This window comes from Triturus cristatus, chromosome 9 (assembly GCF_964204655.1).
Source record: "Triturus cristatus chromosome 9, aTriCri1.1, whole genome shotgun sequence".
NCBI classification, from domain to species: Eukaryota; Metazoa; Chordata; class Amphibia; order Caudata; family Salamandridae; genus Triturus; species Triturus cristatus.
Genome location: NC_140592.1, coordinates 955,884,023 through 955,908,417, shown reverse-complemented (window position 1 = coordinate 955,908,417; position 24,395 = coordinate 955,884,023). Strand labels below are relative to the sequence as shown.

General features: G+C 47.4%; 1 pseudogene across 1 annotated transcript in view; it reads right to left on the bottom strand.

The window, feature by feature from the left end:
* Positions 1–22,803, bottom strand: part of LOC146799143 (interferon-induced very large GTPase 1-like) — a 39,562-nt pseudogene extending 16,759 nt beyond the window's left edge. Inside the window, exon 1 of the transcript XR_014968853.1 lies at positions 22,631–22,803. The product of XR_014968853.1 is annotated as an interferon-induced very large GTPase 1-like (transcript). The remainder of the gene's footprint in view (positions 1–22,630) is intronic.
* Positions 22,804–24,395: the final 1,592 nt, after the last annotated feature.

Below are 24,395 nucleotides of genomic sequence, written 5' to 3'. Positions count from 1 at the left end.
CGCCCGGAGGCGCTACTTCAACGACAGGCTTCTTCCACGTCGCGTGACGCGCGCGGGCGGCGCCGGGCGAGGCCTGGGCAAAGGGCGGGCCGTCTGTGGCCGTCCGGGGTCGACCAGGGTTGGGTCGGCCTCCCCTCTGATTACGTGCGTCCGGGACTATAAGGTACTGCCTATTGTTGTTCGTGCTCTGAGTCATGGGCAAGAGGAAAGCCCCGGAGGGTGGGTCCGAGTCATCTAGTTCTCTGCCCGCTAAATCCAAGCTGAGGAGGACTAAATCGAAGAAAAGTCACCAGCATGCGGGTAGTAATTGTGTGATGGACCGTATCGATGTTATTGTTGATGAATGCGGGGAACTACTTAATTCCATCCCTTCGACAGCCGCTGGTGGGAGGAGGGAGATTACTAGAGGTGTCGTTACGGTTCCGGATATGTTTCTCCCGAAAAAGGGTGGGGAAGAAATATCAAACGGGGAAATGGCCAAAGCATTGGTTCCTATTACTCCTATTTCTCCTATTGTGCCATTGGTTGGGGAGCAAGCTCATTCTCTTAAGCCTCCTCTTGCCTCCAATCAATCATCTGGTATCGTTTGTAGCAATAGGTTTTCTGTATTGAGTGACATTGACATCGAAACCTGTAGCCCTGCCTTGTCTTCTACTGAACCTTTGGACACTAATCTGGGTGCTTCTACACCGGGGGATCGTTCAACCACTAATCTATACGAGGGTCTCCCGGGATTTGAATCTAGAAATCAGGATATGAAATCGCTATTGGTGGTAGTGAAAAATCTTTGCTCATTGATTGAAACTATGCAAATTAAGATTGAATTATTAACGGTCACTGTAAAAAAACTAGAAAATTCTAATTTGGGCTCTGGCACTCACTTTAAACCTAATTCTTCCACACCTGGGGGGGGGGGGTCTGACTAAGACCCCTCCAGAGGCGGCAGATGGGTTACGTGAGCCATCTAATATACGTGGTAAGACTCTGCCCCATGTCTCTCACCCTCTGACTAATCAGTTCCGTCCCCTAGCTCTATCAAGGGTCGATCATCCCCCTGCTTGTATTCCATCTCATATTAGCCATCCTACCAGAGCTCCTCTTGGCATATGTCAGGATTCCAGGTTTGTTGGAGGACCTTCTCTTGCTAACGAAAGATCCGGTATCAACCCTAGGGGTAATCCTTACCACCAAGCGCAAAACTATGGGCCACACACTCGTATTTCTCACTCTCGGAAAATTTATATGGTGAATGTCCTTTGGGTCTGACTATGAAACCAGCGAATCCCTGACCAACAAGGTTATTCACTGGATTAGACACGTTAGGGGTTGCTGTTCTGTAATCAGAGCTGACATTGCTGGAGCAAGTAGGATCTCTCAGGCTGGTAGAGGGATGGACTATATTGAGGTTACATTTACTGATCCTATTATAGCAGAGAACCTAATTAACCTTGAGTTTAGAAGCTGTTCCCCGGATTACTCTGCAATCCAAATGAGGCCTTCTCCTACTTGTTCTCCTTCCTCAGATGGTGCTTCTAGACTGCCCCTGGGAGAGTCATGTTTAGAACAAAATGACTGACTGTGTAAAAAGTGTAGTCCTGTAGCTCCTCCTTTTTGTTCTTTCCTGTCTAATAAAGTCCCTATTGTCGAGCCAGGTATTCTGGCTAGGGCGGGAACGCAAGGCCTCTCTATAAATCCAGCAAGGACAAATCAATTGAGTAGTATTCTGGAGACCCCTGAGGTTGACAGTGCAACCCATACAGAGTTTGGGACGCTTCTGTCCTGGAATATTGCAGGATTAAAATCTAAATTGAAAGATCCTAACTGGGCATCATTTATAAATTCTTATGACATCTGCTTATTCCAGGAGACCTGGATACTAGAGGCTCAGTTTTTGTTGGTTTTTTTTAATTTTAATGTTCTGGCGGTCAAGGGCAAAAAGGGTCGCCCCTCCGGTGGTCTTACCATCTGGATTAGACAGGATCTTGGTATTGTTGTTAAGGAGCTTCTTACTTCACACCCAGATATTCAGCTACTTAACCTTAAGTTTAAAGACGTAAAATTGCTGGATATCTATAATGTTTATGTTAGAAGCACAGGTCGAAAGAAGTCTGACATCATAAGCCGATTGGATGAACTTATGCTTCTTTATTCCCAGCACTCCCATGTTATTTTAGGCGGTGATTTTAATACAACCTTTGAACCCCTTCTTGGTGTTGATCGGAGCATTCTGGAAGTAGAGGATGGTTTATGGGGTGTTCCAAGTTTAGACCTTGAACCTACTGTTCGCTGGTCAGAATTAGTAACTCAGATCAATGCCCTTTGTTTGAATATGGGGCTTCGTGCAACAAATGGCAGGTCTGAACAAGATAAATTAGGGTCTATTACATTTAAGAGTGGTTGCCGCACTAGCAGGATTGATTATATTCTGCTATCACTAGATCTTTGGGAGACCCTGAGGGGTATGGTGGTTATAGACAGACAGGAGAGTGACCACAATCCTCTCTCTTTATCTACTTTGTACTGGGTGACCCCCATTGCCCTTAGTGATTCTCCTCCACAGTACCATCAAGATGTAGTCATTGCTAACGATCTGCGCCACGTTAAGTGGGCTAAGGTTGTTCAAAGTCAAGATTGTTTAACTCGTATTTTTAATAGTCTAGAGCTTGCCACCCAGGATTTAGTGGTGGCATATAACCAGTGTCTTTTGGAACCACATTGCATACCTGGAATGTCTATCCATGATTCTTTTTTCCTAGAACTTAAAGATATTTTTGTAAGGCCTTGCAAATTAACTAAGCCCAAACATGATTCGTCACCACGATGGTATACTACTGACTGTAGAGATGCTCGTGTGAACTTGGGCATCGCATTAAATCTGGCGATAGTCTCAAAGTTCGCTCTGCCAGATATGCTTATAAGCAAGCTATTTTTAAATCTAAGAGAGCGTGGGATTTCCAAAGGTGGCAGGAACTTAGGGAAGCAGGTGCCCAAAAGGATATGAGACGTTTCTGGTCTGTTTTTAGATGGGGAACTGGGGGTAACCCTGACAAACCCCAAAATTGGGTTTCGCAAGATGCTTGGGTCAAGCATTTTGAGGCCCTTTATGCTGTTGAAGAAGATATGTGTCCCCTTTCTAATTACCAAATTATTTTTTACAAGAAAGACGCTTTTACCCTGGGTGATGTTGCTATTGCCCTCAAGTCGCTGGTTCCTAGAAAAGCCCCTGGGATGGACGGAGTCCCTGCTGACATCTTTTTGATTAACAACGAATCTTGGGAAAACTATATCTTAATTCTAGCCAACTTGATTGCCAGAGGTGCCCCGATCCCCACTTCCTGGAAAGGTGCTGAAATCATTCCAGTGTTCAAGAAAGGGGACAAGTCCCTCCCTGCAAACTATCGTCCAATCAGTTTGATTGATACCACGCAAAAGATCTTAGGCAGGTTGATCTTGAACAAAGTGTTGGACTGAGCTCTAGATAATGTAATCCTCTCTCATTTACAAGCTGGTTTTAGAGCTAGAATAAGCACCATTGACCAGGTGTTACATTTTGCCATGCTCTACTGGAAGGTGGTTTACTTGGGGGGGGGCAGCTTATATGCTGCCTTTATAGATCTTAGGGCAGCCTTTGATCTTGTCCCCCGGGCATCCCTATGGGCTGTTTTAGATAAGATGGGGATGCCAGTTGTTCTAATTTCCCTAATTGCTAGACTCAATACAGATAATTTTGCGCAGATTAGATGGGGTGGTGTCGGCCAAGTGACCAAGCAGTTTCCTATCCAGAAGGGGGTCAGGCAGGGCTGCGTACTCGCGCCAACTTTATTTTCCTTGTATATTAACGATGTGGCCAAATTATTAATAGATGCAAATGTTGATGCCCCCTCATTGGCAGGTGGAAAAATTCCTATTTTAATGTTTGCTGACGATTGTCTTATAATCTCTAAAACCCCGAGTGGCTTACAGAAGTCCTTAGGCATTTTTGAGGACTTCTGTATAGCCCGCGGGCTTGAAATTAATGTTTTAAAATCCAAATTTATGTCTTTTAACCAGTCCAAATCTTTTAAAAACAAAATATATATGAATAATATGCCATTGGACCAGGTTCAAGATTTTCTTATTTAGGTATTTGCATCCAACATGATTTGGGATGGAAAAAGCAAGTGGATTTGGCATCCCTTAAACACTCTCAGCTCTCTGGCGCGCTAAGCAAAGAACATACCAAATCCCTGACTAAACCCATCGACCCTGCACTTCGGGTGTACGATGGCAAGGTGGTTGGTGCTGCGCTCTATGGAGTCGAGTTGTGGGGATTTGATAACGTACACAAACTATCTACCTCTGAAAATAGATTTTTAAGGAATCTTACCAAACTACCTCAGAGTACTCCCCTTTGCCCCCTGTTTTATGACCTAGGTATAAGGCCAATAGCATTAATTGCCCTTTTTCGCCCCATATTATATTGGCGGCGTCTATGGGTCACTTCTGAACTTAGGCTCTTTGCTCTTGGCCTTATGGATATTATTAAATTGGATACCTTTCGTAAGGTCAAGTGGCTCCGTAGGCTACGTGAGTCGCTTCAGGATCTGGGCCTAAAAATCTTGTGGGAGGATCCACTAAATGCTAGCTTTCCGTCTAAGCAAGTACTGAAGGCTTTATACTGGGAAGTGGTAGCTACCCGAGTTTTCAGATCCACAGCCCCGCTCTCATTGTCTGGCATCTTTCTTGATTTTAAGGATACCATTTCGTTGGCACCTTTTTGGGATGACATTACTAATCCCTTGGACAGGAAGCTCTATTTTCAATTCAGAGTTGGCAGCCTCCCAGTAAGAGAGTTTTCATCTAGATGGGCCGTGTCTAATGTGCTTAATTGTCCTGGCTGTACTGCACCTATTGAATCTGTTAATCATTTCCTGTTTCAATGCCCATCTTATGTAATTCCCCGTCAGACCTGGCTAAAATCAATGTGCCGACAGTTGGGTACTAGGAATGTTAAAGTGGCACTACGTATCTTGCGCTCTGCTGAAATTCCACTTGTTTATATCTCTGTTGCCAAGTTTCTTGGAAGGGCGTGGGTGATTAGGAGCAAAATGTTGGCTGGGTAAACACTCCTATACCCTGAAATGTTAATTTTCCTGCAAATACCTTTATTTATTGTCTTAAACTATTTTAACATGTCTTGTGTATTGTGTATATATATACATTTTGTATGCTTTTATGACAATCGTCGAATAAAGCTTTCTTGACTGACTGATACTAGCAGCTCACAAGGGTATGGCCTCTGCCCACGCCGGCGTTGCAGCTACTGTATCTCTGTTACAACAACGTTACTGGTGGTGCGGTTTATATAAACAAGCTTGCGCTTATGTTCTTAATTGTGATATTTGCCAGCAGATTAAACCTTCAACTGCTGCGCGCCCACCACAGACTCAGTTGTACATATCTAATAAACCACTTAGGTGCGTTTATTTAGATCACTGTGGTCCTTTTTCCTTGGATACTGCGTACAAGTACATCTTGGTTGCAGTGGATTCGTGCACACGTTTTCTGTGGGTGCGGCCACAAAGGAGTGCTGATGCCCGTACTGTCATCAAGGATTTGCGTGTCTTTGTGGGAAGTTTTGCGTGTGGTACCTTTCATTCTGATCAGGGTCCTGCGTTCGCCTCTAAGGCATACAAAGAAGCCATGAGAAATGTGGGGGTCCAAGTCAAATTTTCATCTCCATACCGGCCTGAGGGTAATAGTGTGGTGGAGTGAATGAACCGTGACTTAAAGCAATCTTTGACAGCTAGGGTTTTAGGCACTGGCCGGAACTGGCTAGCCCATTTGTATAACGTCCAACGTGCACTTAATAATCTCCCTAGAAGGTCTCTGGGTGGGCGGACCCCATACATGATGCTCTTTGGTGTAAGAATGTTTGTCCCGGACCTTGATGGTCTAGACATGGCGGCCTCTGCCGCACCCTTTGACGTAGATGATCACTGTGCTGTATTGCAGACTCTACAAGAAGCCAGAGACAGTCTCGCAAAGGAACACGTGCCCTCCACATCTGATGCTGCGCTTCAGATTCCGGTAGCTGGCTGGCTACCTCGAGTTGGTGACCTGGTCCGTGAGAAGGTGGAGAACAAGAAGGAGTTCGGCCCCTCTTATCGTGCACCGGTTCCAGGGCTTGGCATGCAGGGTACAAGAACAGTCATTTTACCTCCACTTCCTGGTCGCAAGGATAACAGGTACATCTCTATTGACAATGTCAAGCTACAGCGAATGGCCGATTCTTCTTAGTATGACTCCAGCGGTTTCTTGCCCTGCGATGCTGAGGAATTCTGTTTTGGCTCCGGCATCTACCACCATGTCTGATGTTGCCATCGAGATGCAAACAGTTGCTGTTCCTTTATTGATTCCACCGGGTGGTGGCCCACCTGATGATTCTGAGTATGCTTATCCTACAGATGTAACATTGCCAGTCTTACAGTCAACTGCAGTTGCCCAGTCACGTTTCTCCTTTGACACTAACTCAATGACTTCCAATGCCCCCTCAAAGGTTTCAATTTTTGCTGCGTGGTTTAAAGGAATATGCTACTTACCAGTATGCATCTGTTCTTGGCATGTAGAGCTGCAGAGTTGTACACTTAGCATAGATCGCCATCTGGTGTTGGGCCCGGATGTTTGCAGTTTGTTTTTGTTCTTTGGACAGTGTTTGGAAGTCACGAGTTCGGTGACTCCTCCTTCGGTCCGTACTGCGCATGGGCTTCGGCTCCATCCTCAGATTGTTTTTCGCCAGCAGGGAAATGATGGAGCGTAGTAATAACAGTGAGAAACCCATGTGTGTTGTATCTAAATAAGATGTACTGGAACGGATACAGGTAGCCAGGGAGGCGGGTGGGCGTGTACAACTCTGCAGCTCTACATGCCAAGAACAGATGCATACTGGTAAGTAGCATATTCCGTTCGAGGCATATGAGCTGCAGATTGTACACTTAGCATAGATTATATAGCAGTACCCAACCTTAGCGGCGACCACCGGTATCCGTTGCAGTGGTTTGAAAAAGTGTCTTTAGTACAGCCTGGCCCACCCTAGCTTGCTGCTTGGAATGCACATCTACACAGTAATGTTTTGTGAAGGTGTGCGGTGTTGACCATGTGGCTGCTTTGCAGATGTCATCTAAGGGTATGTTCCCTAGAAAAGCCATAGAAGCCCCTAACTTTCTTGTAGAGTGGGCTTTAGGCGGAACAGATAATGTTCTTTTTGCCTTTTGATAGCAAATTTGTATGCACTTTACAATCCACCTAGCTATCCCTGATTTAGAGATGGGGTTGCCTATATGTGGTGGAGAGAAGGAAACGAACAATTGTTTAGTCTTCCTGAAGGGTTGCGTTCTTTGTATGTAGTACAGCAAAGCCCTTTTAACATCGAGTGTGTGGGAGGCCCTTTCTGCAACAGATTGAGGTTGCGAAAAGAAGACAGGTAATTCCACCGATTGATTGAGATGGAAGGGGGAAATGACCTTGGGCAGAAACTTCGGATTTGTGCGAAGTATGACCTTGCTGTGATGTATTTGTAGGAAGGGTTCCTGTATAGTGAACGCTTGTATTTCACCAACCCTTCTAAGGGAAGTGATAGCTACGAGAAAAGCTGCTTTCCAGGTGAGAAACTGCAGCTCACATTTATGCATTGGTTCGAAAGGCGGACCCATTAGCCGTGTAAGAACTAAATTTAGATTCCATACAGGGGAAGGTGGTGCCCTGGGAGGAATTACTCGTTTAAGGCCTTCCATAAAGGCTTTAATAGCGGGCACTCTGAACAGTGATAAATGCTGTCTGTTTTGTAGATAAGCAGCGATCGCTGCTAGGTGTAGGCGTATGGATGAATATGCCAGGTTACACCTGTGAAGATGGAGCAGATAGCATATGATGTGCTGTATGGATGCATCTAAAGGGTTGATTGTATTGTTACGGCAGTAAATTACAAATCTTTTCCACTTTGCGGCATAGCATGCTCTAGTGGTAGGACGTCTGGCTTCCATGATGATGTTCATACAATCAGGGGGAAGGTTAAGGTATCCAAATTCTAAGATTTCAGGAGCCAGATCGCAAGGTTGAGCTGAGCTGGGTCCGGGTGCCTGATTTCTCCATGGTTCTGGGTTAGGAGGCATGGGGATAGGTGCAGTTTTTGATGTGGTACCACTGATAGTTGTAGTAGTGTGGTGTACCACGGCTGCCTGGCCCACGTTGGAGCTACTAGAATGAGTGTGAGGGAGTGTTGTTGTAGCTTCCTTACCACTAATGGAATTAGTGGGAGAGGTGGAAAGGCGTATGCAAATCTGCCTGACTAGTTCATCCATATCGCATTGCCCTTGGACAATGGGTGTGGGTATCTGGCGGGGAAGCTCGGTTATTTTTTGTTTTCGTGGGTGGCGAAGAGGTCTATCTGAGGATGCCCCCACTGTTGGAAGAATGGGTGAAGAACTTGTGGATGCAGTTCCCATTCGTGTAGTTGTTGCGTTTGTCTGCTGAGCAGATCTGCCATGGTGTTTTGTACGCCTGGAACGTGCTGTGCCAGGAGAAAGATGTTTTGGGGAATTGCCCATCTCCATATGCTGTGGGCTAAGCGGGAGAGCTGGGGAGAGTGTGTCCCCCCCTGTTTTTGGATATAATACATTGCAGTCATGTTGTCTGTGCGAATGAGGACTGCTTTGCCCGAAGTCTGTTTTTGGAAGGATTTTAGGGCTAGAAAGATCGCCAAGAGCTCCAGATGGTTGATGTGGAGCGATTTTTGCTGTGGCGTCCATAGACCTTGCATTGTGAGGTGTAGGAGGTGCGCTCCCCAGCCGGAGAGCGATGCGTCCGCTGTTAGAATCACCTGAGGAACCGGGTCCAGGAACGGCCGCCCTTTGGAAAGGTTTGTGGTGTTCCACCACTGCAGAGAGTGATGTGTGCGGCCGTCCACCAACACCAGATCCGTCAGCTGACCCTGGGCCTGGTTCCACTGTTGTGCTAGGCACTCTTGAAGTGGACGCATGTGGAGTCTTGCATGGGGCACTATGAAAATGCAAGACGCCATCATTCCTATGAGCTTCATAAACACTCTTGCTGGAAGAGAGTGTTGAGGAAGGAATGTTTTGCGTAAGGCTTGAATGCTTGTGATTCTGGCTGTTTGGATAGGCAATACCCTTGGAGGTGTCTATAGTGGCCCCGAGATATTGCTTTGTGTGAGATGGTATGAGGTGGGACTTTTGGTAGTTCACCGTGAAGCCTAGCTGGTGGAGCAGTTGGATGGTGCTGTTTGTATGTTGCACACATTGGTGGTAGGACGCGGCTTTTATCAGCCAGTCGTCTAAGTAAGGGAAGACGTGAATATGTTGACGTCTGAGGTGTGCTGCCACTACCGCTAGGCATTTGGTAAACACCCGTGGTGCGGTGGTAACCCCGAAGGGGAGAACCGTGAATTGGTAATGCTGCCCGTCCACCACGAACCTGAGGTACTTCCTGTGAGAGGGGTGTATTGGGATGTGAAAGTATGCGTCTTTCAGATCCAAGGTAGTGAGAAAGTCTCCCTGACAGAGGAGCGGGAGGACTTGTTGTAGGGTGACCATGTGGAAATGGTCTGAATGTATGTAGGCATTTAGAGGCCGGAGGTCCAGAATGGGCCTGAGGGTCCCGTCTTTCTTTGGTATTAAGAAATATAGGGAGTAGACCCCTAGATTTTGCTGATTGACGGGAACCTGCTCTATAGCGTGTTTTTGGAGGAGGGAGAGTACCTCCTGTTTGAGCAGTGTGGAATGTTCTTGAGACATTGGAAGGTGCCTTGGTGGGATATTGGGTGGGGTGGATGTTAGCTCGAGACAGTACCCTGACCGAATGATTTGGGTCACCCATTTGTCCGATGTTATGGACTCCCATGCGTGGATAAAGTTTTGTAGCCTGCCCCCGACCGGAGTGGGATGGTCTGGGGGGAGCGGAGGGAAGTCATTGTGTGGGTGGGGTAGCAGAACGGGTGGTGTTAGTTTTGCTCCTGCCCTTATTGTTGTTGCCTCTGTAACCACCCCTTTGGTTGCCCTTTGAAAAGGTATTTTGAGGAGGGGACTTGTAGGAGGTAGAGGCGCTATCGGTGGAGAAGCCTCTGCCTGTGCCACGAAAGGATGAGCGTCGAAAGGAACGTTTAGAGGCTTGTGTTTGGAGTGCCCCCATAGACTTTGCTGTGTCTGTGTCCTTTTTCATCTTTTCCAACGCTTCGTCTACCTTTGGCCCAAAGAGAGTTTGTTGGTCAAAAGGGTGATTGAGTATGGACGCCTGGACTTCAGGCTTGAACCCTGAGATCCTGAGCCAGGCATGGCGACGAAGCAGGACACTGGTATTTATGGCTCTAGAAGCAGTGTCGACTGCATCGAGGGCACACTTAATGGAGGTGTTTGTAATTAGTTTACCCTCCTGTATCAGTTCATGAGCCCTGCGCTTGTGTTTTTTGGGAAGGTGCTGCATAAGAGCCTCAAGTTCGTCATAGTGTGCTCTGTCATAGCGCGCAAGTAGCGCTTCTGTATTTGCAATGCGCCACATGTTTGCAGCTTGGGAGGCGGTGCGTTTGCCAGATGCGTCTAGAAGTTTCGATTCCTTGTCTGGCGGTGGGGCTTCTCCTGAGGACTGGGAGTTAGCCCGCTTTCTAGCTGTGGAGACAACTAGGGAATCTAAGGGAGCAGGGCCCTTAATGTATGCAGGGTCTGTGGGTGCCGCCTTGTACTTTTTCTCTATTCTAGGGTTCAGTACCCTGGCCCTGACAGGGTCTTTGAACACCTCTGCAGCATGCTTGGTGACACCTTTAAGCATGGGCAAAATAGACGTGGATTTGTCCTGGATGTCAAATGTGTCCAGTAGGAAGTCGTCTTCCACTGGTTCGCTGTGCATGTCCACCCCATGGTAGTGTGCTGCTCTCTGCACTAAATGATGAAACCCTAAGGAGTCCTCAGGAGGAGACGGCCTGGATGGGTATAGGTCGTCCTGAGGCATATCAGGTATGTCAGGGTTGTGGTAGTCTTCCCATGGGTCTGGGGTCCCCGGTGGAGTGGGGTCCATTGGGGCGTCCGCCGGGTCATAATCCGGGTCCCCGTCGTCCGGATCTGGGGACGGGGTCGGAGAGTAATGAGGTAAAGGTGGCGGAGACCTGGGAGGGGGAGGGGGTGGAGGAGGTGGAGGAGGCAGGGGAGGAGGTAGTGGGGAGGGCACTCTGAGGGGAGAAGTAGCAGACTCCTTCCGTTTGGGTGGTGGAGGAGGAGCCGGAGTGTCAAGGCGTCTTTTCTTGATAATTAAAGTCAATAGCCCAGTCTTTGGATCTTTAGATAGAGTCTTTTGCAAAGGGTCTGGTGTAAACAGAGCCAGTGGCGCCGAATCGTCCGCTGGCGCCGATGATTTCGGAACCGAGGGCTTCGATGGTTTCTGTGCGCCATGCTTTTTTGGGGCCTCCGGTTTTTTCGGCGTCGAAGGAGTTTTCGGCGCCGGAGCGTCGGTGCCGACGGATTTGTGTTTGTGTTTGGTCGGCACCGAGAGTCCAGGCTTCGGCACCAGTGGCTTCGGGGTCGAGCTGGGTATTACTTTCTTCGGTGCCGGATGCTGTTTTTCGGCACCAGGCGTCGGCTGGCTCGAGACCGAGCTGCCGTGAGACTTTGGAGGCTTCGACACCGGGCCCGAAGGTGGGGTGATAGAAGCTTTGTGCTTGGTTTTACCCAGGCCTGCAGGCGAGGGTGTAACTTGAGTCTCTTTGGTTTTGGGCGCGGGGGTGGGAGGGGGTACAGTACTCACGACCCGCTGCGCCGGTGTGATGTCCTCCACGTCGGAGTCGTCGGCCTCGGAAGCGCTGACGACGTCGTCCTCCTGCTCGGTGTGTAGTTGCCCCGAAGCTTCGGCGCCGTCTCCGAAGATGTCCGGTGGAGCTGCGGACGATGAGTGCGCCATGGTGCGTCGAGCTCTTCGATCCCGGATGGTCTTCTTTGATCGAAAAGACTAACAGGCGGGGCAGTCTCTGGCCTCGTGTTCTGGAGAGAGGCAAAGGTTACACACCTGATGGAGGTCGGTGTGGGGAAATTTAGACCCACATTTTGGGCACTTTTTGAACGGAGTCCTTTCCATCGGCCGGGACCGGAGTCGAGGAGGGCCCGAAGGCCGGTGCCGATGTACGGGATGGAGAAAAGTGCCGCTTCGAGAGATGAAGATGATGATGAAGAAACTCGAAGAAAACGAGGATTTTCCGTCGAGGCTGGAACCGTAGAAGTTCGAAGCCGGAGCACAAAGTATCACATCCGAGCCCGATGGCGGAAAAAAAACAATCTGAGGATGGAGCCGAAGCCCATGCGCAGTACGGACCGAAGGAGGAGTCACCGAACTCGTGACTTCCAAACACTGTCCAAAGAACAAAAACAAACTGCAAACATCCGGGCCCAACACCAGATGGCGATCTATGCTAAGTGTACAATCTGCAGCTCATATGCCTCGAACAGACAATTTTTAATTCCCCCTTGGACTTACATCTGGCTGATGCTCATATGTATTTTTTTGTTTATGTCCATTGGATTTGTAGTCGTGTTTTTCCGTCTTGTGAATGGACACTACCTTAAAGAAAGATCGACAATTAGGCTAATTGATGGAACTTTGGCCCCCCACTCCTCATCACACATCATGAAGAGGGACCAGACTTTTGTGAACATCACCGCCTGGCCTGTGTTATATGGGATTGCGTGGGATGCTGTTAAATTTCAAATTCATGGTTCCACTGAGGTTATCAATGTACCAAATGTATTTCGTGTTTCTATGGGTGATGTAGTTAAACAAAACATCCGTTCTGATGATTGGGACATTCAAGCCATAGAAGCACTGTTTTCTGATTTGAAATATTATGACACATTTGATGCTGAGGATTTGTATTTAGATACTGCTAATTATGGTGAACAGTTTTGCTATCAACATTATGGCAATCATTTCCTGCATAAAGCAAATGCGTTTCGAAATTTTGTAAATTTTACCCAATGAGAACATTGTCCAACACCAATCCTAGTTAGCTCAACCACATTGGTAGACAAATTCACATATTTTTCTGATTTCAGTGTTTCCAATCCTGCCTCCTTTTATTTCAAAGTGGCAGCTGAGTCTGCATCGAAGGTTAGGCTGACACACACTAAATTATTGTATTCCAAATCCTTTATGGATTATTTATCAATCAGAGGTTATGATCTGTGGAAGGCTGCTATTGATCTTAAATCGGTTTGGGGTTCCAAACCGTGGCAGGTTCAAGGAACAGAAGCTTTGCATCGTGCCTGCCTTATACCAAACCACATGTTATTTTTAAATTCAACAATCTTCCAGACCACCTGTCTTGGATTGGCAACTTCGAAAAAACTAAATTTTCCCTAACTCCGGATATGGGTGCTTATCCGAATTGGGATAATCATACAGATCTGTCCCTTGATGCGTTGCAGTCGTCTATCTCTAATACATCCTTCAATATTTCCAAATTATATACGGAAGGATGGTTAATATGGCAGAGGAGCTCAGATTCCTGTCAACGTCGTTTTCTGGGTTTGAAACCTGGGTACACGCAGGTTCGCTTGGACCCCCGTTTTGAATCTTCGCATTCAGTCACTACCTACTCTGTAGGGAAGCTATGCCAGTCTTGGCTGCAACATTCCACCTTAGCATCTGTTAAACTTCATTTATCAAAATTACATGACAAAATAGATTTGAATGATTTTGTTAAGGGTCCTGTGGGTGGCAGGTCCAATAGATGGGTGTATGCTATTTATAACGAAGTTTGGAAATTATAACAAATTGAAGCTGCTTCCAGACTGAGGGCTAGTGATCAAGCCAATATGGAAAAAGTACTAGCTGTTATAGATAATAGCATTAACACCCTTTCGTCTAGAATTTACACTTTAGACAATATTGTTTCTTCTGTTGTTGATATTGTGCAGGACGATGTGTCTGTTTTGTATCATGGTCAAAATAAATTGCGGTCTGTAATGCAGTTTGCATGGACATTGCAAACGTTAAAGGCTGGGAAAGTCCCATGGGACTACATGGATACTTCATCCTTGTTTCTTCCCTTTAATTTAACTGCGAAACAGCAATTTATGTTCATGAAAGATGCAACATACTCGTTACTGCATATTGAAAAGCTAGAACCTTTACCTTTCTCTGTGGCCGAATTGAATTCAGCTGTGTGGCTTATCCACGGGTTAATCACATTGCCGTTCCCTTTGTTTAAATTCAGTTCATGCATGAAACATTATGCCCTAGGTAGATATGAACAACTGGGTTCTGCCTTCCTGCATGAAGTTTGGTCACTCCCATTTACATACAGGTGCATGAGAGATGGTAAAGAGGTCTACTTGAAGGGTGAAGGGTGCACTTCCACTCCTGATCACTCTGTAGTATGTAGGCACATTCAATTGCATGGCGCGTGCAATGTGCATGCTCCTAATTTAGCTTGCGTCCTGAAAGGGATTCCAGTGCCAGCAATTACACCATCATTCACGCTGCTTGCTAACGGTAGTTATTTGCTCTTAAATAATTAAGCTTGCTGCCGGATGCTAGTGGGAATTCCCTACATAGTGACTGTATCACAGAGAGTGGTTTGCTGTAAGAATGCCCTTTTCCCACCCCCGCATGGGCGGCTGGATGTATCCATCTAGCCTTCCATTCCAACCTTTAAAGCAGAGTTCAACAAGATGAGCAGAATAAGGGCTCTATTGTCTCAAAAAGAAGTCGCGCTGACTTCTTCCCGGGAAACATTTGTCCTTCACGTAGCAAATACGCGCACCGAGTTGCAGGCGCTTTTGAATACTGACCTCCCACTTAATTTTGGTGCTCTGATTCAAACTATATTTAATGCCTCGTCAACAAGTGGCCTGGCACATTTTTTCAAAATTGTGGGCTCCGGCCTCGTGACCTCCTTCCAAACTATTTCGGGTGTGATCCCGGCATTTTTTCATTCTATTTTTTCCAAAGTCTTTGGCGGTCTTCCGTTGATTCTGGCCCTCGTAGCTGGAGTGCTGTTGTTGGTCTGCTTACTGCGCAATGGCTGCACAATTTGTGTCACACGACAGCCGGCCCCGGCTGCTACATCTCCGTGACCGGATGCTTGAATATTATGGCACATTACCACTGGCAACCTTAAGTATAGCCTATGGATTGTCCTTCCGGTTCTCCTACTTTACATGCGTACAACCTTATAGGCTCATGAGTTGGACTGTTCTGGTGTCAGGATTATGGCCTGTGGAGCGGCACATGGAGTCCTGGGGAATTGGGACATCGGTACGGCTGCATATGACTTCCTGGCGAGAAGTTACCTTGAAGAACACGCTGGTTGTCCTCTGATGGTACTAGAGGCTCAGATTATCGAAGAACATGTATGTTCATTTCCCTTACTGAACTGGATGGCAGACACTTTTGCAGAACATTCCAATGATTTCCTCTTGGAAGCTGTTGCTACTTACTGTGCATATACGTTGATGGATTAACTTGGAAGTCGTCCAACTTTCCGTTGCACAGGTTTTTTGTTTTTTAAATTTATATTTTTTCCTTTTTTTCTTTCATCATTGGGGCTCTCCATTCTTTTCTCGTTTTTTTTTCTTTTTCGAACTTTCACCGCCCTTTATATGGATTTCAAATTTGTGCACTTAGTTCCGTTCTATCGAACCTGAACTCTGCGTTCCCTGATTGTATCCCTATTGGCTAGTGGTCCGATCAAAGGGGGGTGTAGTGAGGGCTGCAATTTAGACATACATTGCTAAGTTAGCATAACCGCGTTAGATGTTAGAAAGCCATCTTGCCACTTTTGCTGCTTTTGCACACAACACTGCAGTTACATGTTATTATTTGAAAACTGCTTGCTCGCCTTTTCTTCACATGAGAACTGTCTGTTGTTCACATCCCTAGCCGTGAGCTGTGACCTTGGTCTGAACATTGTGTAAAGAAATAGTCTGGGTCGCTAGACAATACATGTTTTTGAGTTCAGGTTGATCGGCCCACTATTTAGCCATACCACGCACGCAGCTGCAAATACCTGAAAGTCGAGAGCTTTTAATATTGCAGGCTGCATGCTTAACACACATTCTGAAGAAGAGCTTTCCCAAGAGCAGAGCACACCTGATCCTGTGATGTGATCCAACTAAGCTGATCTTTACGGTATGGGTTTCCCCATTCAAGCCTAGAGACCTTTTATTAGTATAATAATATTAGTTTATTAGCGAAAGGAAGGTGGCTGTAATCCACTGTCATTTGTAATATGATTTCTCCTTTCATTTTTTATGGTATTGTAACAATGCTGATGGTTTTGATTCTAATCGTTTGCCTGCTTATGTTAGCCAAAGTACTGCATCTTAGGACACGAGGTTTATAAAATAAACTCTTTAAACTTTACAGTGTCTTTGTTTACTCTTGTTGTGGACTGATATGAGAATAATTACGAACAGGTATTTCTGATTCCCACCATTACTGAGAATACTCTAAGTCGCTTGTTCTGGGTTGTCTATACATTGGGACCTCCGTGATAATACGGATAACGAATGGGACACTGATGCTGGTCGGATAGGGGTTCTGGGTTCTGAGGTGAGTTTTTGGTACACCACAATTCACTGAGGTCCTGGTTTCCTGCGCATAGTTCTGTGCATGAGCAGAATCCCTGCAACATTACCTTAACAATATTTTGGGCCTCGATATGTATTCTACAATATTCTTTGGCCCACATTATTTTGTACTCGATATGCTGATATACTCCCTGCCTCCACGCCTCACTATTTTGAATGATGGGGATCTCATGCACCTTCATTCTAGTCCTTTTCATCTCCCCTCTCTACACAGATTCATCTGAGATGATGAATCATTTCTATCTTATCTTCCTGGATCTCATCTCAGTCAGGTGCCTTCTTTCCTCTTCATCTGAAGGCTCTTTACTATACTGGCCTTCTTTCTATTGGCATAGTGAAGCTGTGAGGACTATGACCACCGTCTCCTGACATAACAGACCTCTGCCAGGGATTCAGTGGAGAATTATATCTATTACAATTTAAAGATAATTTGCAACAATTATCACCATGTGTTGTTTATGTCATTGATATGCAGTAAGTTAGTCACTGCTTTGAAAACTTTACACATTTTGCGGGAGTGATGGATGATAGATCCTGATAAATGTGAAAGTTCAGCCAATTGTAAAATATCTTCCCTCCAGCTCATACTTTGTCCATTATACACTCTTAATACTCAAAGTGGACTTCCCAGGCAGAGGACTGCCCTCCATAGACAGGTAGCCCCACAAGCCTGGTCGAGATATCTGTACTTTTAATACAACTCATGCACCAAAGGCAAGCAGCTGAATGCCAAGCAGGTGCTATGCTTTTTTACCCATTCTGCATTCATTTTTTGTTTTACTGAAACTATTTGCGAAAGGAAGAATGTGTTCCAGTAAAACATAAATTAAAGACCCACATTAGGAAAGAGTTTTCTGCCTGTGCTTCATTGGCTGGTGGTTTACCCTACCTGGATCATATAAGTCTTGCAGGAATATCTTGTTAGTGGAGAAATATTTCCTCCCTCTGCCTTTGCCTCCTCATGGATGCCGTAGAGATTACGAGATGCCATGGATTTGGTTTAAAGAAGCGGGTTGATATATTCATGTCACAGGGGAGCAAAACATTTGTCACCACTCACGGTGGCGTCCGACTTGTTGCAGTGTTCTCTGTGGTACAATCATTGGAGGGGTGGGACCACCTCCAACAGAATCAGACCCTAGCTGTATAAAAAGGACCAGGCTCTTGCCTTTTAACAGCTACAAGTACAAACTTTAACGGATCCTCGCTGCCTCAAGGCTCACTGAAAGGTATATGCCTCCCCTTTGACACAAATTATTCACTTACTTGCTTTTTATTTGATGGCGAACACTAATGGCCCTCAAATCGTAATTCCGCATACCAATCAGTTCATTGGAGCATGAGCTAGTACTCAAAACTGCATTGTGGCAGCAGTCAGCAGGATGACTTCCAAGTCTCTTAAGCTCTTAAAATAAATGCCAAGAAGCCCAAAGATCTCATTGTTTGCAATATCTTTTCAACTCGGTCTAAATGTTGGTGGGCAACACATTTTGAACATACCCTGATACCATTTCTTTAGTATGCAAAAACTATGCAACATTGTTTTCTTCCTTGATGAGTCCCTCTCTCCTTCCTCTCTCCTCTACTCAGATGAGGAGTTTATTCATTTTGCTTCTTTTTCCCAATAACATTTCTCTGCTTCCACTCTTATACCGCAGTACTGTAAGTCATATGATCATGTTTTCAAGAGAGGGATAACAGGCCTCCATCTCTATCTACACTGAGATTGTATCCACAATGAAGCTGTTGCTTTATGTATGATATCCACGTCACTCTCACTCTCCTTATTTGCTTTCTTCTCACTAGCTTCCAAAATGAAAAAGGTCCATCTTAAAGACCTTCTGCCTTGTCCATCGGGCCTTTACAGAGCGGACCACACCAGCTTTAAGCACAACTTCATCATTAAACCCTTTCCTAGGCATTATAATCTGTTTCTTCCTACCTACCTACAGAGTCTTCCATGAATTCAAAATGTCTGAGTTGGAGGCCATTTGTTTTCATTTCTGTCAACAAAACTTTGGAACACTCTGCACCGCAGTCTACATCTTTTGGGTGATCACTTTGCCTTTCGAAATTCACTTAAGGATTGTTTTTTTACCTGTGTTTTTCTAGATATGACTGTTTTCAGTTGACCCTCGGATAGTGCTACAATACCCTAAGGGCAACTATATGCTCAATTCAACCTATTCATCATTATCATTAAATGGAAGGGCAGAGTTGGGTAGAAAGGGCATCTGCTGATTTTTGGTAAGTGAGGCCCTTAGTCTGTACTTACTGAATACTCTGCTTCCTTCCTCAAACATGTCTGTGGACTAACTCACTCCTTCAGGCGTGAGTCCTCAGACCTTGGTCCAAGGATCTCACTCTTCCCAACAGCTCCCCAGCAGCTCAGCGGTGCTCTGCACCGCCTTGCTCCCAGCCAGCCCTCCTGTGCAGGGTTCGAGCCTGCCCTGGTCTCCCCTCCCTGAGAGTCAATCACCGTGTGATCACTGCTTTTTTGCCTGGTGCTGCCCTCATTACTTTGCTGTTTTCTTGCCTGGTACTGACTTCTGTTATTTCATTCCATGACTGCCACTGTACGTTTGTTTTGCTTCTGTTCCCCCTCGTATTCTTTTCCTGCCGCTTCCCGCTGCTATCCTCTGACCCCTCCCCTCCCGCACCGCTTCGCTTCCTAGCTCCTCGTCCCTCCCCTCCAAATGACGACCCCTGCACGGTCGCGCCTAAGGCAAGCCCGTCTGCGCCCGTCCGCGCCTGGACCGTGCCCAGCACCAGACCCCCTGGCCCCTGCGACCTCCACAGGACCCGACGCCGCTACGATGCCAACACCCTCCACGCACTCAACGCCGGCTGACACTTCACCTGCTTCCAGGCCACCCCGAAGCTCACCCACAGACCCTTCACCTGCCGAAACTGCAGCTACACCAGCCAGCGCACACCAGCTCGTCCTGCCCACCCCAACACTGCAGGCGACACCCATCTCAGCTGCATACTGCTCAACACCCGTTCAGTCCACAAGCACGCCGTCAAACTCTGGGACCTGCTAGACTCCTACACCCCGGACGTCGCCTTCCTGACGGAGACCTGGATGAACACCTCCTCGGCACCGGACATAGCCATAGCCATCCCAGACAGCTACAAGATCACATGCAGGGACCGGAACAACAACAAACCAGGAGGAGGAATCGCCATCATCCACAGGAACACCATCAGAATCTCAGCAAGCACCGAAGACGTCCTCAGCATGGCCGAACACCTACACTTCCAGATCCGCGTCAATAACAACACCACCCTCAGAGGAACCCTCGTCTACAGACCCCCGGGACCCCGACCACAGTTCAGCGAATCCATCGCCAACCTCATCAACACGCACGCCATCGCCTCCACAGACTACATCCTCCTCGGAGACCTGAATTTCCCCCTCGAGAATGACAACAACAACTCCACAACACTGATTGACAACCTCGGACTCAAACAACTCGTCATGACACCCACCCACTCCACTGGACACATGCTCGACCCCATCTTCTCCGCCAGCGACCAGGTCACCTACAGCCACACCACCGAACTCCACTGGACCGACCACCACTGCATCCACTTCTAATTCCCACCGCACACAACCAACCGCAACGCATCCCACACCGCAACTGGAAGAAAGTCACCGAAGACCAGCTCATCGCCACTCTCGCCCGAGCCCTTCCTCCCGAACCCTCCGAAACCGATGCAGCAGCCCACAACTTCAGACAATGGATCAACGACTGCGCCAACACCCTCGCCCTGATCAAGAAACCCTCCAACAGGCGCACTGACTCGAGAGCCACCTGGTTCAATACCCACCTCCAGAACTCCAAGCACACCTGCAGAACACTCGAGAAGCAATGGCGCAATAACCAGACACCGGACAACCACGCAGCCCTCACGAATGCCAGACGCAAACACCACCAACTCATCCGATCCACCAAAAGAAACTCCTTCAAGGAACGCATCGACAACAATGCACACAACAGCAAAGAGCTCTTCAACATCGTGAAAGAACTTGCCACCCCTAGCTCCAGCTCCAATGATGTCCCATCGTCACAAGAAATCTGCGACTCTCTGGCTATCTTCTTCCACCGCAAGGTCACAGACATCCACAACAGCTTCGACACTCAAGAGCCGACGACAGACAACGACGACACCCCTGACTCTACTCTCACGAATCTCCCCAACCTTCTTGTCTCCTGGAACAACTTCAACAACGGAGACACCATCAAAATCATGAACACCATCCACTCTGGCTCACCTTCCGACCCCTGCCCCCACCACATCTTCAACAAGGCAAGCTCCATCATCGCACCCCAACTCGCAAAAATCATCAACAGCTCCTTCGAGACCGCCACCTTCCCAGAGAGCTGGAAACACTCCGATATCAATGCCCTCCTCAAGAAACCCAAGGCGGACCCAAAGAACCTCAAGAACTTCCAACCCATCTCCCTGCTCCCGTTCCCGGCCAAAGTCATCGAGAAGACCGCCAACAGACAACTGACCCTCTTCCTGGAGGAGAACAACATCCTGGACTCCTCCCAATCCGGGTTCCGCAACAACCACAGCACCGAGACCGACCTCATAGCTGCCACTGACGACATCAGGACCATACTGGAGAAGGGCGAAACCGAGGCACTCATCCTCCTGAACCTCTCGGCCGCCTTCGATACCGTCTGCCACCACACCCTGCGTACACGCCTCCATGACGCAGGGATCTGTGGAAAAACCCTGGACTGGATCACCTCCTTCCTCACCGGCAGCACCCAGAGAGTCTGCCTCCCCCTGTTCCGATCCGAAGCCATCATGATCACCTGCGGCGTACCCCAAGGTTCATCCCTCAGCCCGACCCTTTTCAACATCTACATGGCACCGCTCGCCAACATTATCAGAGCGCACCACCTCAACATTGTCTAATACGCCGACGACACACAGCTGATCCTCTTCCTCACCAAAGACCCAGCAGTCACCAAATCCAACCTCCACGAGGGAATGAAGGTCGTCGCAGACTGGATGAAGACCAGTCGACTAAAACTGAACTCAGACAAGATGGAGGTCCTCATCCTTGGTTCCACCACCTCCACATGGGACGACTCCTGGTGGCCTACCTCGCTGGCAGCTGCCCTGACACCCACTAACCACGCAAGCAATCTGGGGTTCATTCTGGACTCAACGCTCTCTATGACCCAGCAAGTCAACGCCGTCTCCTCATCCTGCTTCAACACCCTCCAAATGCTCCACAAAGTCTACAGATGGATCCCCACCGAAACAAGGAGAACAGTCACCCAAGCACTCATCAGCAGCAGGCTGGACTACAGCAACGCCCTCTATGCAGGAACCATGACCACACTCCAGAAAAGACTCCAATACATACAGAATGCCTCAGCACGCCTCATCCTCGGACTCCCTCGCCACAGCCACATCACCACCCACCTAAGAGATCTGCATTGGCTCCCGATCGACAAGAGGATCACCTTCAAACTCCTCCTCACCCACGCTCACAAAGCACTCCACAACGCCGGACCAGCATACCTCAACGAACGACTGTCCTTCTACACCGCGAACCGCCAACTCCGCTCTGCCGACCTCACCCCCGCCACCATCCCACGCATTCGCCAAATGACCACCGGCGGCAGATCCGTCTTCCACCTCGCCGCAAAGACATGGAACACCCTCCCCGCCCATTTGCGGCAGACCCAGGACCTGCTGACCTTCAGGAGATGTCTCAAAACCTGGCTGTTCGACCAATAGCTGCCCCGCCCTTTAGCTCCTTGAGACCCTCACAGGTGAGTAGTGCGCTCTACAAATGCCTTGATTGATTGATTGATTGATTCATAGATACATCATTCACCCACATCATGCTACAGAATTCACTTTCCTACAATAAACGGAAGCAACTGCGAATTAATCTAAGCCAGTACCTCCCTGTCAAAACAGTCCTTAAAATATGCTACCTGTACTCATCCACAGTAAAGCTATAGACTTACTTGGAAGATCGCTCCAATAACTCGTCCAGGTTAATATTGATGAGAAGATCAACCACTGGCTTGTTCCTGATTATGTAGCAGACGTGAGTTAGGTCCAGGAAGCACGTAAATATTTTCACCAGGTGACAGAAGAGAGTGACTAACTCAAATATTCACTTCCTGCAAGTCAGGCTGCAAGGGGAGGGAGAAGGAAAGCATGTTAGTCGATTTGAACTAGCCTCTTCCAACACAGAACTGAGGGGCAGATTCATGAGCCCCTTGCGCCTCATTTACGCCGCCGTTGCGTCACTTTTGTGACGCAGCGGCGGCGCAAATCCTGCGCCATGCTGCGGGGTATTTACAATGTGACGCATCTGGCAGATGCGTCACGTTGTAAAGCCCTGCGCCACATGTAGGCGTTCTGGAGCGGGGGGGGAGGGGGGTTCCGGCGCAGGAACGCCTCCTAAAAGTGGCTGAGTGAAATCTACAAGATTTCACTCAGTCACTTTTAAAGCCATGCTGCGTCAAAACCCTGCGCCTGCTTGAAGCAGGCGTAAGGATTGACGCAGCATGTAAGGGATAGGGCACCCCAGAGCCTTGCTGGAGCTGCATCGCGCTTGCGACGCAACTCCTGCAATGCGCCACCTTTCCGACAGGAGATGCGTCACGCATCTGCCCATCCAGGTGCCACGGTGCGCCGCATTGTAAATGCGGCGCATCAATGGTGGCGCACGGGTGGGCAGATGCGTCGCAACTCTTCTGGCGCATCTCTGCTGATTAGCAGAGATGCGCCAAACGTCATAAATCTGCCCCTATATACCTAGAACAGACAGAAATCAACAGCAGAAAAAAACAGCAAGGGTCATGGAGCATTTCAAGGGGTCAAATTTGCATACAAAGTGTATGTACATTTAGAGATTTCCTCTCCCGAATGAACATACTTTTCTGTTTTTGAAAAACCCCAAGTATGAATGGAATTTTTTTATTTCTCTCTACGTAGTTTATGAATTGTCTTTTAACATCAAGGGCCCTTTCTGCCACAGCCTCTGGTTTTAGAAAGAAGATGGGCAACTCCAGTGTTTGATTCAGGTGAAAGGAGAGATGAACTCTTGGAGAAATTATGGGTTTGTTCGTATACAAATCGTATCCTGGAAAACTTGAAAATAAGTCTCTTCAATGGTTAGTGCATGAATTTCACTAACTCTTTAAGGAAGGTATAGCTACAAGGAAAGCTGCCTGCCAAGAAAGGAACTGCAGCGGACATGCATGTAGTGGTTCAAAAGGTGTTGACATTAGTCGTTTTGAGCACAACATTTAAATTCCATGAAGGGACTGGAGGTGTACGTGGTTTGATGACCCTCTCTAACCCTTCCATAAAAGCTTTGATGACTGGTTTAGCATTTACCCCAGCCTGGGTATCCGCCAATGACTACACCACACACAGAGCTTAATATTACAAGTCTTTATCCTTCTGTGTGTAACTGCAAACTGAACATTCTAAACCAAGCTTTCATTGTGTTCCCTTCTAACGCTGATGACACAGCACTACGGAGTCTGTTAGGAGCCAAAAGGGCTCCTTCATAAAATTAGCAAGACACTATATCTCCCACTCTGGTAAATAAAAACTTTCAATTTTTTACAGATCAGCAGATATATACATACATTTATATATCTTCAGTTAGTCTTTTTGGTGCTTTAATCATACGACCTATTCTGGTTACTGAAAGTTGGGAGCTATTGTTTTCAATGTCAGAGACCTGAGAGAATGTGGTGTAATGGTAAGAGC